Source organism: Psittacula echo (genome assembly GCF_963264785.1).
Source record: "Psittacula echo genome assembly, chromosome: 3".
Classification (NCBI taxonomy): domain Eukaryota; kingdom Metazoa; phylum Chordata; class Aves; order Psittaciformes; family Psittacidae; genus Psittacula; species Psittacula echo.
Window position 1 is genome coordinate 10,659,539 of NC_137736.1, and position 11,890 is coordinate 10,671,428.

Below are 11,890 nucleotides of genomic sequence, written 5' to 3' on the forward strand. Positions count from 1 at the left end.
AGGCACTGTTACAGCCTTCATCTCCAAGGCAGTGTTGAATGCCACCTGATCCCCACTGCAGAAAACACAATGTCATTCTTTGAAAAGGGGTGGTATGTGGAATGACCCTGCCTGGTGAGGAAGATTTAGGTACCTCCAAGAGAAAGATACAGAAGCACATCCAAGCCTTCCTGGCATTTCAGTAGCATAGAGTTGTATCCAAGTGTCACAGACAGCACCTTCCAGCCCATCACTCTTTTCCTCCTATTTAACTGTGGCCTTTGTATCTCTTGGCTGCAGCTCAGGCCAGACTTGGGCAGCTCACCAGGACACCTGTTCCTGCATCATTCCTGCTTTCCCTGGGTTATTTATTTACTATCTGCCTTTTCCTGCTCTATAAACAGTAGAGACACAGGTCAGTAGGAAAAGCAGCCTTCTGTACAGAGATTGTACCCTAGTGGGCCCAGCAAATCCCAGCCAAACCCCAGCTATGAACATCTCTCCAGCTTGGACAGGCTGGAAGAAAATAGCCCTATTTAAGACATTGGCTCTGCTTTACCCTGGGAAGTGAAAAGTGCTTGCAGAATAGGCTTTGGTGTGCTAAGATCTAGGAGAGGAGAAGACACCTTCAGCCCTCTCCTTCTTGCTAAGTGCTTCATGCTTTACCTGCTGCCTGGATCTGGGGGAACCCAGAGCCCAATGATCTCCTTGCCTGCCAGAGCCGTGAGCTGGTACCTCCTGATGGTCTTGCATGTTGTGGCTGCTGTATTTTTAGCCCAAGCAGCTGAGGGTGGCACCTGTGCTTCTGGGAGGGAAAGCTGGACAGGTTTTTGAAGTGCTAATGATGATTAGTTTGTCTAAGGCAGCACAAACTATCAACGGGTTTGAAACGTTAATCAGATGGGTCTAGTGCTGAAGAGCTGCAGAATGATAAATGAATGGGGAAGCTCCAGGGGGGCGAACAGGGGCTGGAGGGGAAAGAGGTGCCTAAGTGGGGATTTGACACAAGTATTTTCAGCTGCTCAGCTCTTTGCTCTCCGAGTGGTACAAATTCCTTCCTCTTCTGCATGCCTGAAATGCCTCCCTTTGATCTCAGTAACAATGTGATTGCAATGAACTCCATTCTGTCTGCTTAGGAAAAGCCTCCTTGAGGTTTTCTCCTCAGATCCTTCTCTGCTCCACCTGGGAAGTGATGCTGCACCACACTCCTGTGTGTCCCCATGAAATGCCCTTTTACCCTTTTGCTGTTCTCTGCTGCTTGCTTTATTTGGTATGTTGATGTGCATATACCTTAGCAAGATCCTAGAACATCCTCACACCTGTTTTCAGATGAACAACTGCCTTGCAGGCTACATTTTCCTGTTGAGTGCATGGATGGATGGATTCTGATAAACACTGTAAATATGTGCACAGTAAAAAGTGTTTCCAGACGTTCTCCTCTCTCTCCCCTCTTCCTTTTGTAGATACCTGTGCACCTGCATATTTTTATCTCACGCTTGCACTTGCTATGCGTGCTTGTACTATCTCGCATTCATGTTGACAAATAGGAACATCATCCTCAGAGTACCCTGCCATGCTGTGCTGGCACTTTGAGCTCCAAGATTTACTTAGAACAGCATTGCTGCTTACACACCTCTGCTGATGATGATTGTTGAGTGGGAGTAGATGTGTGCGATGATGTCCCCTCATCACACCCCAGCCTGGTCATGTGTAGATGAGAGACTATTTCTTCTCAGGCTTTGCCAGGAGCTCCCACTCACTGGAATAGGAAATGCAATTAAAATAAGGAAAAAGCAAAAGAAACGCATAATTTCATAGCTCTGTAGGCACAGACATGCCTAACTTCCTGCTTAAGGATCTGAGCCATACAGCTCACCCAATTAGTCAATAACATAAGAACCGCCATACCAGGCAGAACCAAGGATCTGTCTAGCCGCTTGTCTCCTGTATGTTGCCAGCAGTGACCTATAGCAGATGCCAAGAGAAAAATGTAAAAGTGGTGTAAGTATATAATGATACCACTCTGTTACATTTTGTAAGCCCCCTGTGATTTGCAGCACAGGGACCCCCTGAGCCAGTAGTGTTTGCTTTGTGCTTGGTAATTCCTTGTGAATTTGTCAGATGACCCACTGAGGTCCTGCAGCATCCTGTGGCAGTAACTTCCACAGCTGAACTCTGCTCTAGTTTGCATTTGCTCATCACTTGTTTGCTTTATTGAGTTTCCATTGCTTCTACTGGGAGACCAGTGAAAGATCTTTCTTATTCACTTGATCTATGGTGCTCATGATTCTGTATTTCCGTGTCACACTTTGTCTCCATCATCTAGGCTGAAGAAACCTAATTTTTTTTTGCTGTGTGAAGAAAAACTGAAGCAAGAATAAGCATGAGGGGTGCACTCTGAACATCCTAAGCCCGTGGCATTTGCACAGCTACTAACCTTTCCTTCCAGCTGATTCTAGAAATCGCATTAGGAATGACTCTCCCTCCCTATTCATGTCCAAACCAGCACTCTTGTGTATAGTATATAAGTAGTCTGACTTATATACCAGATACCTCTGTATCTAACTTCCCACCAAAAAGGCTTTAGAAGAACATGTGCTGACTGAATTTCCTTCATTCTTACTTGTTTTCCTGACTCAGGCCCTTGGTCTGTTTGCACCAGCCAGCAGCTCCCCTCAGCATTGTGCTCCTTAGAGGAGGCTGACTCCTCTCACAAACCTGTTGAAATCAATGCAAGCTGAGAGCCTGTGGCCTTGCCTCAAAGCCTGTCCTGTGATATGCAAGAGTCTTTCTTCAGTGTGCATATTCCCGAGTACGTGCTTCTGCGGAAGAGATAAATGGGAGCTGTTATCAAAGCATCTGGCAAGAGTCATGGCCTTGGTGCAGCTAGGTAATTAGTTGGATCTCTGGCAGCCTGGGGTTGCCACCTTCTGCATCTGTCCTTTTGCAAAGGAAAAGTTCAGCAGTCAGCCGCACAACGTAATCGCATCAGTGGCCATTTGGATTACCTCTCATCTTTATGAGGCAAGACCCACTTGCAGTAAGCAGCTCAGACAAGATGGAGAGAGCAACAGAGCCCCCATCTTGGAAACTGATGTAGAGATAAAGAATTCCACTACAGGACGGCATAGAAATGAGAGCAATAATAGCAATTAATCTTCTTAATCAGGTAATCTTTTCACAGCAAGCAGAGCTTTTAGTGAATTTAGCTCTATGTGTTACTCTGTAATACATAAACCATTTAAGCCAATGGAAAGACACCTTTTCCTTAAGTAGATGTTGGATCAGAAACCCTTGTGAATGAGCTGGGTACCACATTTTGGTGTAGCTGTTGTTCCTAAGCATTTACTGAATAGCTGGCAGGAATGTGCTTCTGAAAGAGGAGCCAGTCAGTGGATTGCCATGATTTTTATTCAGGTACTGTGCTCATCTCTTGCAACCAGCTCTTGGACTTGCACAGCTCTGCTTTTCCTCTCTGATGAGGTGGCTGTCCAGTTTTCCAGAGAGAAATGCAAAATCTTCCAGTGTGGATAGTAGTCAGCACAAAGGTATTCCTGACTTCGTCTAGCTCCCCAGAGAGAGTCTTGCAAACCAAAGCCATTTGTGTTAATGTTCACAGAAAGCGAATGAAATGGGCCACGAGCGCCATCAAAACAAATCTGCTGTTTATATTTGAATGACTGTTTGGTCATGCTCTAATAGCAATAATCATCAGCAGTAGCAGTGGGGAGCCAGCATGCACGTTAACTGCATTACATCTTCATTTGACATGAGTAATTGTAACATTCAATGAAGTTGTTCTAAGAGTCATGATACACTTGTTGCTCCACAAGGTGGGAAGTGGTGGAAGGCCAAAACAAGGTAGTTTGTCTGACCCTCACTAAGTAATTACCTCACTCTCAACCTGTAGTATAGTAGAAGTAGCTTGACGCTGATTACTTTTAAGCTATATTTAAGGCACATCGGCAATTTCCTCTTCTGCACGAGTACATATAATGACTCGAGATGAGCCCTGCCAGGAGTCTGGTGTCTGAGTGCTGGATGCAATGTCTGGATCTGGTTTATAGCTCTTCATGTCTGTTCTCAAACTAAATTAACCCCACTATATCCAGCCACTCCCACATTTTGTAGAGGAAAGGCAAGAATCAATTATATTAACCAAAGAAAATTCTCAGCTAATAAACAGATCGATTTAGTTTTCATTCTAGTAATGCTGCATCAGGTCTCCTTAAGTCTTGCCCTGGACTAAAAGGTGAGAAAGGGGTTACTGATGGTATCAGTGGTGGTTCAGAAAGGGTCAGAGGTCCACCAGGTTTGGGGTGAAATTCCACAGCCATTTGCACCAAGAGGCTTAAACTGAAGGCTGAGCCCTGAGGCTCTGTTTCAAACCTGTGCTTACTCAACACTGGAATGTTTTCTTTCTTGCTCTCTAAATTAAAACAAATAGTTGAAAGCTGGGGAGCTCACCACAGGGGGCTTTGTATACCTACATGAGATGCATGCAGGCCACACTGGTCTCTGCCTCCATGCCCGCCCTCCAGCCTCCTGCTGCTTCTGGCTGGCGTGCCGCTCGCCACTGCCCTGGAGTGACCTCCCTGCTCAGCACCCTGTGGTTTTTGCTCACGTTCACAGCAGGGTCTAAACGAAGTAGAATGAGGCTCCGATTACAGTTGTAACGAGGATGAAAATCCCGATTCCCATCTCGTGCTGAGTTCCCAGCTGTAGGAATTTATCAGATTGTTACAGCGGGAGGATGCCTGCTCGTGGCTCTGCCATGGCCTCTGCTGGGCTGTGCTGTGAGCAGCCGAATGTTCTTTGCTCAGCCGGGCCAGGATGCTTTCTTACCCGACAGCAAGCAGCCTTTTTGTTCATTCACCTGCATGCATTACTGTGCTATAGTGATGTCCTAATTGCTTCTTTTAAGCCATCCCAAAACAGTGTTAGTAGGGTGGCTGTGTTTTACTCTTGTGGGGTGGGGATATTTCTGGGAGCTGCTGTTGACTTTATTTGTTGTATTAGAGCTTGTACAAGGCTTGTCTCGTGGGGCTGTTTGAGGGGGGGAGGTTCAGGAAATAGTTTAATGTAAAATACCAGCCTTGGGAGTTGGTGATAGAGGCTTGAACCCCTTTTTTTCTGAGATTTTTGGGGAACTCCAGAAGAGGGGTAATCTTCATTCCTTGCTTTACAAGGCCAATGTTTTTTGTAATCTGTTAGATTATCTATTTGAGTATTTTATCTTCTAGGGATGTGGTGATGGGGAATATGATTAGAATGATGGTGAAGTAAGTGAATGAGGCTAGCTGGCCAATAGTGATGAATGGATGCTCTACTGGTTGGCTTCCTACTCATGTTAGAAAGAATAGGTTAGCAGCTAGGGTTCAAAATAGGAATTGAGAGGTGGGGCAGAAGGCTATGGCGTGTTGTCTGGATTTGTGTAGAAGGGGGTTTAGGAATAAAATTAGCATGGACCATGGGTCTTGTGAGACTGAGACTTGTGTTTCCAAGGATCCATCTTTTGTTTCCAGTCAGGGATGAAGCCAAACCCTTAATGCAAGTCTTTGCCCAAATCTCAGCTAAGTTCTGTACAGAAGCAACACCAGGGCTAACTCCAGCCAGTGTGTCCTCCCTCCGACCAAGGGGTTCCTGTGCTCAGCAGGACTCATGTATTCTGCATCTGCCATTGGAACAGTTTGGCCTGAGGGGTTTCTGTGTGCTCCCTCTGCCTTCTTCTCTGGCTAAGCCTGTGTGCTCTCAGCACTCGTTGGTCCTTTCTGCTCTTCTCCATCTTTTGAGATGCCCTTTTGTCTCATGCACATTTCTTCCCTGTGGTTCATAAGGTACACCAAGTCTGCACCCAGCGTCAGCCTGAGCCTGCTGGACTCTGGCACAATGGGGAAAGGAGGGGAAAAGGGAAAAAGTGAAATGAAGAAGGAACACACAGTTGGGGGTTGGCACAGGTGCTTTCTATGTAGGACCAGGCGGCATTTTCAGATGGCAGCAGCACGTGGCAAACATCACTTTGCATATGAAAATCTAGTTAAGCTAACGAGGTCCTTAATTAAGGCTTTTATTATCTTTTAATTCTTTGCTTAAAGGAAAGTGATTACAAAGCTCATCTTTATGATACAGCAAACTAATCTTTCATTTCTGAAGTGTTTCCTTTCCTTGCCACAATAATGAGGAGAGAGAGAGAAAAAAGATGGGGAAGGGGTGCAGAAAGGGAAAGAAATCTGTGAGAAGGAGGCCACAAAGCAGAGCATTTGAACTTGTATGCTCTGGCAATAGTGTTTCCATGCAGATCAGAAAAGGCCTTAGGAACCTATGACTCATTAGCTGGGAATGAGTGGGCAAGGGAAACAAATTGTTAAAACTCCATTAGCACAGGAGGAACTGGAGCTTTTCCCCCAGGATCTGCACACCTCTGTCCCTTGGACAGGGCTTGGTACTCGTCGGTGCCACTCACCACTTTCCTCCCTCAGCCACACCAAGTGTCTCAGCATGCTTCATGCATTGTAATCCCATAGGATGACATGTGGAAGTGACTTCCATAAAGACTCCATAGATGTCAAAGCAAAGTAATTGGGGCTGTAGGGCTCATTTCTGCTCTTCTCCTAGATGCTACAAAACTGTACAGCATATAAAACTGAAGGATGGATAGATCTGATTAGAAACAACCACATGCTGTAAAGCTCTGCCAGGACTGCCTCCTGCCCTGCAGCACTTATCCTCAGCTTTCCTGACACCAGCTTTCCTAGTGCTAACCACCTAAGGACTGGTGCCCTTTATGTCCTTACAGGTTTCCTACAGGTCTGCTAATTTTATCCCATCCTGTTAAATCCACTGACATACCAGTGCTGGGCTTCACATAGAGAGTAGTTAATCCACTCAATCTTGATTTATTGCACATCTTGTTATCACAGTCCTGGGAGTCTGACAAACAGATACAACATTTTCTGTCTTCCTGTGTTATGGACATTTGTTAAAGCTGCTAAACTCATGTTTCTTGTGAATGCTGCCAACTTTAATCCTGGGATGCTGCTTCCCTTCACCCGCCTCTAGAGGCACAATACGTTATGGCCTGAAACCATATGACCTAATACTGGGATGGTGATAGATTTCACCAGCCCAAAGAGTTTAAGGTGGGGTCAGCTGCCTGAAAATGAGAAGCTCAAGAACCTCTTGATGGGAATTCAATGGAGGCAAGATCTGTGAGTCAGGATTGATCAGATGCTCTGCTGCAGCACAGTTATCCATGCTGACGGAGATTAATCCTTCAGATGGCATATAAAATAAGGTGCAGATAATTTGTTGCCATTAGAGATCATATGATATTTCCCATAAAAACAGGGATATTAACAGTAACATCTTTGCCAAATTCCAATACACATTATTGCACGTTACTTTCTGAATTTCTCCTTTTCGCAATTAAAATGTCTTCATTTCCCTCCTTTTTTTTAGACTTATTCAGCACTGCAAAACAGTTGCTGCATCCCATACCACAAATAGCCACATTTTGGGTTTGAATGGTATGATATCTAGGGTATGCGTTTTGAGTATATCAGAAAACAGAGTTTGGTGTGTAACTGCCATCTCCTCTTCGTTGCCGTGATAGTGGTGTTTGACAGGCACTTTTTAATCCAATTGCAATCCGAAGGAAAATAAGGGAAATTTTTTTAACCTTCAACTTTCAGATAGGAACAATGCTGTGCATTAGATGCTGGGCATCAAAGAGCAGTTTGTGCCTTTGAAATCTTCTTCCCTGGTAGAAGAACATCAGCTTTATCTATGAAGTTGTAGACGATGCCAAAGACAAATGGACTAATTTTGCAAGGTGCTTACTGTCTGCATTTCCAACTCAAGCTAATGCTTAGTATCCATGAAAATTAGGCAAAGGATTTTTTACAACCACTTCAAAGTGCATTATAGTCTCTTTTCTCAGTATCTTTCATATTTATCTAGATTGAAGGAAGTTTAGAGGGGCAAATAAAATTACAGCACTTCTTTGTCAACGTGGCAATAGTTTCTGTCTGTTCGGCTTAGAAATCTCAGTCTAAATAGGTAACATACACGTATTGCAGCTTTTCAGAAAACATCATCATGATATTTTTAAGCTGGTGGATTAGTGTCCCTGGTTTTAACTCTTTATTTCCTTGTTCATATTAATCTCTCCAATACCAGGTAGCATTACTTTTCCAGTAATTCCTTAAGGATATGCTGACCCTAGTGAGAATTCAAATGAATAATGAAATGCAGTTTGTCATCTTCACAAATCTCTGCAGCTCTGTTTTATATTGTAAGGTGAACATCTTGCTGTTGTTTTATTTTATCTGGAACCCCAATTAAGCCACTTTCTGGCCACAGTGTTGTTTTAGATTATAGGTATTTTATGTAATTGATCGGCATCTCTGTCTCCCTGCAATACTTGCCAAAACCTTTCTTTGTGTTAACTTCTCTGTACCCAAATTAAAACATCATCCATTAAAAGTCTGACACCTCGTAATCCCTCAAAGATCTGTGCAATTACTCCTTGTAATACCTTGGGAGCAGAACTTGTACCAAATGGCCTTTGCTCAAATTTATTGTATAATATCTAAATGGTGTATTAAAAATCACAAGCTTCGAGCCTGAGGGTTTTTTTTCCCCTTTCCAAAATGCTTGTGTAATATCTAGTATTTAGAATATTTTTGGTTTTCTGCTAAGATCTTAGCTGTCCTTTCTTTAGTGATTTTGATCACATGCTATACAAGCTTTATGGCTCCATTTCAGTTATGTGAATCAATACATATCTATAACATATTTGACTTCTCAGTTACAAGAATGTAATTCTTTCAAACTATGAATGTTTCTTTTATGCCAATAAATGCCTGCTTTTTTCCTATGATCAAATTGAGTTTTCCTACTCATTAGGGTGAACGATATGTTTTCCTGGGTAGGTATCAAATGGGAATAACTAATTTATTAAAGTGGTGTTTGGAGACATGAAGATTTGTGTAGTCTGTTTAGGATTCTATAGTGCTTACAACGCACATCACTTTTTACTAACTCGGGCTATGTCATTTTCAAGTCTCAGTATTTTCCCTGGACCACATTGGCAGTTACCCAATTTAAAAGAATACAGCCATGTCATTAATGTTTAGCTGTGTTTGCCTGTCTAAGCCATTTATTTTGCACTCTCTGTGCCTACAAAAATATATATGCTGTTGCCTTTCTGTTCTCTAAATGTGCACACTGTCTTGGGTTTAATATATGAGCTGCAGCTTTGAAAATGGGGAGTTTTTTGCCTTTGCATTGATAAGGTATTCGACCAGATTACGGGGTCTATATTACTTAGCTTGTGTACCCAAACCTGCTGTGTGGCAAGATGCTTGTAATTATCAGAGGAGCTTTTATTTCTCTTTTGGATTCTTTTTTGGATTCCCTTCATCTCCGGCTTTCTCTTTTAGAGATGATGCAACATGGACAGTCATTCATCACTGAGTCATACGGAGCCCAACCGTGCATTTCACTGCCTTTTAAAATGTTCCTATGTTAAATGTTTTTAAATGTTCCTATGTTAAGATTACATGCCCTCTTTTTCAGAGGTTTGCATTCATCTGGGTTTTGATCCAAAGTCCTTAACTGCCTGCGGAATCATCCTAGTTGCCTTCAATGGGTTTCAGATAAGGCTTCAGTCATTTTGTCCCAAAGCTATGGATTTCTCTTTCATTTAAGGGTTGTGGAGCTCTTCAAATTCATGTGACTGAGCTTAAATTTCTACTCCCCATTGCATCAGCTAGATAATTACCCATGGTTGCACTGTCTTTAAATGATCACATTTTGTATAGTAGCAGCTTCTCCCTCTGATTTTCAGAGTTTGAGCCAAATCCTCCCAGTTGCTTCTCCTCCCATGCAAAAGCAGTGCATGTCAACAAACACCACCAAATCCACTGTATGATTGGTACTGTGGCTTTTTAACTGCCTCCTTTGCAGCTTATTGGGACTGGGCAACTGTTCAAACTCTTCCTGATGCTCTTTTCTACCCTGATTTTTTGACAATTCAAAGAATTTAGGGGAGATAAACACTCCTCTTTGAGCTGTAACTTGTGTCAGGGTTTATTGGATACTAAGGCAGAGAGGCAGTGCTGTTATGGAAAGGAATATTACTCTTACTCATATGATTGTACTCGGGACCCTGGAAACATCTGAGTAAGACTGGGCATGCTTGGAGTTTTAATACACATACCTATGTGGTCTGTCCTGTACTAATATAATACCCCTCAGCTCCAAAAGCTAAACACCTTCAGGCTTAGATGAAGCATTAAGCCTGGGATTGGTCCAAGCCTGGCTACAGGCCATAAAGATACAACATCTTTGGATGAGAAACAGGGCAAAATGCAGAAAGTTGCAAGCTAGCCTTCCTGGCTGCTGTGAAAGAGAAGAGATGAAACACAGGAAAAAAGAATTAACTATGAGGCATCCATCAAAGTCCTTGAGGTGAATAATTACACTCTCTGTTAATTACACATAGTACCATAGCTTGGCTTTCATGATATATGTCAGGTTTTATTGCTCTTGTTGTCAGTTTCTGGATGTCATAACTCTGCTCCCCAGCAGCCTGTCATCAGAAAGAGCTATGGTAAATGAATTCCATAAGAAAGCATTTGCTAATGTTGGTTTCCCCAGGAACAGCAGTGCAATAGGATAGCTGCAGCTCCTGCACCAGGCTCTCCCAGCAGGATAACGCTCACAGCTAGTTTGGTTCAGCACCTTCCATAGAAGCCCTAAGATGAAACCCAAAGCCTGACTAATTCTTCCTGCAGCAGACGGAATTATTTCTTTGTACAGGATTTATCATGCTGCCTCTAATCTCAGCCACAAACCTCATAGGCCACCATTGCTACCCAGCTGGTTATCCCTGGCTTTCCAGTCCCCACGGAGTACCTCAGGCAGCTACGTCTACTTTCAGCTTCAGTAGAAGGATTTTAGAGGTGGGCTTGCTATGGAGTGGAATCTCATGACCTTTGCTGTCCCTGCCTGTTTGCAAGGTTTATTTTCAGTGCCCTGCTTACTTTTCTTTCAGAAACATTTCTTAGGTGAATTTTGTTTATGGTTATGGAATCACAGAAATAAGCAATGAAAAAATGTATGTGCCTAGAAAAGCCCTGTCAGCTTGAACTCATCCCATCAGGGAGAATTACCAGTATTATTTGACTTTGCTCTGTCATACCAAGTGATTTGCAAGCCAGCTTTTGAAGAGCATCCGAATTCTTGAAAGAGTTATGGTTGGATGTTGTGGTTTAACTTATCCAAATAGAAATGTGTGAGGATGCTGTAGTTTTGTCCTTTTCTTTGTCAAAAATGCATTTCCCTTCATATTTGAAGTTTTTAATTTGCTCCAGTGATGGCGGAAAGTTTTATGGTTAGTCCACGGGCTGACATATATTCTCATCAATTGGCTTTTGAATATGTTTGCATAAGGAACAAAGGAATGAAAAATGTCTATGTGCCAAAATTTCATGAAGAAACATTGCCAGATTTTTGCTGCAAAGAATTCATCCAGCTCTGGTGATCACGATGAATAAGAGCAAAAGTTCTTGGAGTAGGTTCTTGTCATGCTCTTGATCAGGGTTAGCATCTACAGGCCTGAAAGTATTTACTGCATTGGTATGTGTAATACACCTGTGAAATAACAGTTATCTTCTCCTTTCTCATGGGAGGCTCAGAAACTCAAGAGGCTAAAGGCAGGGGTCAAACCACACAAATATAATACATGGTTTAGGATGGGATGCAGTGCTGTCTGGACTTGTGATCTTTCTCTGCATGCTATAATGTGAGCTGATGATAGAAGTCCATCTCACGGGTAAGGTGATAGGCTACCTGAATCCTGCTCTGTGTGGTGGGTGTCCATGGGAGCTGTCCATGGTTATGCAGG